The following is a 5,567-nucleotide window of genomic DNA, read 5'->3' as shown; positions in this document are numbered from 1 at the left end:
TTATTTTAATTAAATTGCATAAAGCATATGCATGAAATTAAAATATAATAAATTAATTAACGAGAGAAAGCTAATTATTTAAATAAAGATATGTTGTAATTAAATATCTAAAAAGAGTCATGCATGAAAAGGTAAAAAATAATAAAATACTAAAAGAAATTGATCAACAAGTTCCCTCTTGTGATTGCACAATCAGAGCCCCAATTTAGGGGAGAACTCTTTATCAAAAATCTAGAGTTCATTATGCAATTACATAGGTTTTGAAGGAGCAATTTTGAAGAAGAGGGATTTCAAAGAAAGGGGATTGTTTGCATGCTTCATGTAATTATCTCTTTAGCATCAAATCCAGGTAGGATCTCATGGTTTATTTGTGCAGTAGTTGCTCATTCTTGGTTTTTCTATCTTCTCCATGTTTGTAGACCTATTTTCAAAATTGAATTGAATTTGAAACCCTTGTTCGTGATATTATTGTTCTGCATTTTGAGATCATATTTATGTAAATTTATGTTCAAAATTTCTAGAATTGGGTTAAAACTCTCATGTTAAAATTTACTATTCTCTACTCTTGAATACATTTGAGAAAGAGTTAAATTGAAACCCTTGTTTGATTATTTGGTATTTCATAATCGAATGTTGACATCAAGTTTTGGGTTTTGAAAAGAAAAAAAAATTGTTTTATAGAATTTGACTAGTTGGTTTGGATTTCTAAATCAAGTTTCTCTTGGAAAATTTATCAAAATAATATATATATTAAATAATGTAATTACTATGTAATTACATTATTGGATAAAAAAAGAGGAATGCAAATTCTGTTTGTGGGGGGCATTGCGTGTTTCTATGTTTTTCTTAAAAAAACATATAAAATATATATAATTGAGGGTGGGCGAGGGCCACAACCTCCCCACCCCCCATCTCCTCCCTTACCTCCATTATTGAGGGCAATGTGGTCGCTAACAGTAGGCTTTTTGTTGACATAGTAGGTACTGCTGATGCAGGCCTGCAGAAGCCTGCTATGACTACAAGGATGTCATAGGCTCCCTTGGATAGGTTGGCAAGCCCTAAACATATTTTGTTTTTTTATTATTATTATTTTTAATAATATTTTTAATGTATAGTTTTAAAATTGATTAAAATTTTATTAATAAAATTTTTAATATATATAATATTTTAAATTGTTATTAATTAATTAAATTATTATTAGACTTAAGGTGTAATAATATTAATTAATCAATCTATTATGTTATTATGAGTTTAGATTATATGTCAGTTTTAAATGACGAGTTTGGGGATGGTTGTTCTATTTTAAAACTAGTGAGGTTATTTGTGAATTAATCTAATTGTAAATTAATTATTATAAATCTGATAATGATTTAGTTAAATAGTTATTGTTTTGTGAATTGGGAAAAATTGGTAAACTTAGATTTTGCTTGATGATTCATTTTTTTATATGAAAATGATTTTTACTATTAGGGGAAATTGATTACATCTTTTGATAGTTTGAGAACCTTAGTAGTTTTGATATTTTGGTAATGAAAATCTATTAATTTTATTATTCAAAAACCTTAGTGAATGTAATACTTTGTACACATAAAAATAAGGACTAAACCTTATTTTTTGTTGAATTTTTTGTATTTTTGAAAATGAAACTAAAAATTTGGAAACCTATAGTGAAAATTAAACTGTGTATGTACTCTTTATGAAAATCACTTTTTTATGTACTCTTTATGACGTGTAGTTTACTAATGTTGGGTTTCGGGGTCGACTTAGATTTGGCCAGTTAGGATGTTTAATAGAGGCTCGGGAGTTATGTTTTGTGATGTCATGATGATATTTTGATCACAATCTTTTATACTCAAACATGGTAATGTGTCTTGCATGCTCTATGAGGAGCTTTGATCTATTGATTTTTATTGCTTTCCAATGTTCTTGTGTGTTACTCAGGTGAATGGTTTGACCTATCTGATATAACTTTTGAGTCTTCAATCAGTTGTATTTGGATTTCTTTTCAGTCGCTTGTATAGGACTAAGGTATTTGTATGACTTGTTCTTGGTGATGTCATATTATGATGTGGATTGGTTTATGTGTACTTTCTTGGATCAATCTTGTTAGGATGATCCTATTAGTGATGCTTTTATTTTGACCAATGATTTTGATACTTGTTAGTTGCTTGTTTAAGAATTGATGTTTGGTATGTGGTCTTTTGAAATCTTTTGATTTTACTAAGCTTAGGGAAGGTTATTTGTATGTTGTGTTGGGAAGTGGATTATAATGGAGACCAAGGCCCTAAAGAGGTTGATAGGTAACCCATTGTAGGTTATTTAATAAGTGATAACAATTATTTAAATGGGTTTTGAATTAACAATATATTGGTACCACAAAAAGTCACTAGGGGGTTGAAGGATTAAAAGACTAGCTAGGTAACCTTAGAGTTGACTCGTTAATATTCCTTGTTAGTAAAAAAGGATACTAGTACCACATAGAATGAATAGGGGGTGGAGGATTAAAAGACTATTTGGGTAACTTTAGAGTTGGCTTGTGTGATGACACTTGCCCACATGCATAGTAGATTCCCTACGTGTCATTGTTGCCTCTAGGTTTAGATGTCATTTTGTGTCTTGGTACCTTTAAGTTAGATTTCTATTAGGTTATCCTTGACTTAGATGTTGGATTTGACTTTTTATTTTTTTATCATATTTGGGACTTGAGTTTATCTCCTCAGTGTGGTGGGAGTGGGCCTTTTTGGGTTCCATGAGGTCGGATGGTAGTGCTTTTTCTTATACCATTGAGATTCAATCATTGGATGCTATTGTTCGATGTGTTTGTGTAGATGTTCCTTTTTATCTGATCTTGTATTTCTATGATGGATGTTTATACTCTAAGTGTATTGTATTTGATTCCATAGATCTTACACAATGATGTTATCTATTTCATGATGTATATTATTTTAGCCTTCATACCCTATGACCTGTATAGTGGATGATTGTGCATTCTATTTATTTCCAAGTGGCATCTTGTAACTGTATATTATTTAAATGGATTCATAATTTTATATTATTATTTGATATAGATTTATTATTTATTGGATTTAGTGTTAATTAAAATTAAATGTGATTCATCGTCATGAGACCCTTAAGAGTTGTAACCTATTTATGTGTTGTTGATGTATGAGTGTATGTTAATTGCTTTTTCTATTCTATAATTTTTGTTGTATCTTTATCTTTAAAAAATTATTTTGTCAAACTTAGTAAAACTTTAGGTTCACTTCTTTTGGGTTCCCTAGCAGGGCATTACACAGGAAGATTCGGCAATGCAGACCCTCTGGTATTTATATTTGTAGTGAGAGCCCCATCGTATGTATAAGTATCATTTATTTTTTATTTTCCTTATTTTCATTAAAAAATTCAAAACTTATTTGCATGATATTAAGAATTAGGCTTTTGTATCTCATAGGAAACACCTTGTATGCAGGAGGCTAGACATCAAAGCTTTGTATCTTTGCTCATGCAGCCATTATATCCAGAGGAGGACTTGATAGAGTTAAGTTTTAGTTTGAATTCTTGATTATATTCTATAAATTTAGTATACTATGAATAATAATGTTATAGTTTAAGTTTTATATGCATATGACAACCATACATTAACATATACATGCCATAATCAACCAGGTTCAAGCATTGTCGAGGACATATGAGAGGACTCCTGACCGTTGCATGAGGTTGACAAGAGAGGTATTTATGATGAAAGTTTAATACTATAAATCTTCATTAAAAAATGATCATTATGAATTTAAGTAATTCAATTTTAGAAACATAGAATCATATAAATTTAGTAGTCTAATTTTGGGTTTTCCTTTTTATTTATGTAGAAGGCATCTGATCTTCCTAGTTCAGTGAAGACATTGTATTTTGAATGGCATAAGATAGTATAGTTATCATAGGATGTGTCATGAGGCATTTTGACATGGCATATGCCACATTGTATATGGAAACATTGATATTATACACATTTTGATGGCGTGATCAGCCATATTTTTTATATGGATCTATTGGCAATATGGTCAGATAGATGTTTTGAGAGTTGTCATTAATGGCAACATAAATTCAACATTTCATTTATGCATTTAGAGATAGAAAATTGTCTAAGTGTTAGACAGTTTATAACAACATGGAGAGAAGATGTGATGTGTATGGATGACTCATTAAGAGTTAACTTATGCACATTTAAGGAACGCTCTATGAGAGCGTCATGATGATATGTACTGGTGCACAAGTGTGTATAGATAGTACAATGTAAGTTATGATTGAAATACTAGTATGGGTATTTAACAGAGCATAGTAGAGAATTGGGCTGTATGACTTGAGGAATTATTCTAGTAAAAAAGTAACTACTAAGTCATGATGATGATGGGGACACCACCCAAAAATAGAATAGACACAATAGAAAAGGGGGGATTATATTAACTGAGAAAATATGCTAGTACAAACAGTGCAGAGAAAATAAACTTCAAAACATGCCCTACGGGCTTACAATAGCATAACTCTGGAGAATATTTCTCCTTTTAGCACCTCCTCTCAAGCTCCAATCCGAACTGCCTTTTACAATGCCAAAATCTCCTTAAATAGACCCCGGAGGGTTAAGGACTAGGAGTACATTCTAGAAAGTGCTAGTAGGTATCCACCGACAAAATAGAAGGTTCCAGAAGCCGCGTTAGAAGTCGGTGCAAATCTAGAAGAATCCAGAAATGGTAGTCGAACTTCCGGGAGGCATAACTTTTGAACCGTAGCTCCGATTGACGAACCGTTTACATTTTCGGAAAGCTCTCGAAGTGCTCTATAGCCCTATGGACAGCTTCGCTTGTCCCCCATTTTTTGACCCTTTTCGAGGTCATTTAATGCCCCAAACCTGACTTTGAAGCATTCTTAGGAGGTCTCCAAAACTCGAAAAACTGCAATAACTTTCAAACCGTGAGGCCTTTTGACCTGATTCTTTTTCTGGAATGCTCTAAATCTCAATTACATTCATCTGGCCAAGTCGCACCTTCTAGGTCACCAAAATGATTGTCAAATTGCATGCTCCTATTTTTTTGGGATTTTCAAATGCACTGATAGTTGAACTATGAGAGTTGTAACCTTTATTTGAGCCAAATGGGTATCCAAAAATGTAAAGACTTAAAACAGAAACTAAGTCTAAGTACATTTTTTTGGGTGACACAGGATTGCCCTTATACCTCTGGATGCTCCTGCATCAGATGATTTGGCTATGTGGATATTATTCCATAAGTTATTTTATATTATACCAAGTGGGTGAAAGCTTGAAGGCTAAGAATTATGAATGTGTGGGGTATAAGTAAAGATCATATCTTGCAAAGATAAGTGTGCGACATATGTATCGTCTATGCAATATTTTTGATTGATGTGAAGTCAATGAGATGATATGTGAACTACATTTGATGTATGATTAGAGAAAGTGCAAAATACAATAGACATAAATTATTCTATGTATATCTATTCTTGTGAGGAACTAAATTGCATATTTCATGTTAAGGCAGTGGGCTCTTCTTTCATAC

The sequence above is a fragment of the Cupressus sempervirens genome, chromosome 8, assembly GCF_028749045.1.
Source record: "Cupressus sempervirens isolate cs-2001-9-10 chromosome 8, ASM2874904v1, whole genome shotgun sequence".
Lineage (NCBI taxonomy): Eukaryota > Viridiplantae > Streptophyta > Pinopsida > Cupressales > Cupressaceae > Cupressus > Cupressus sempervirens.
This window is presented reverse-complemented; position numbering follows the sequence as displayed.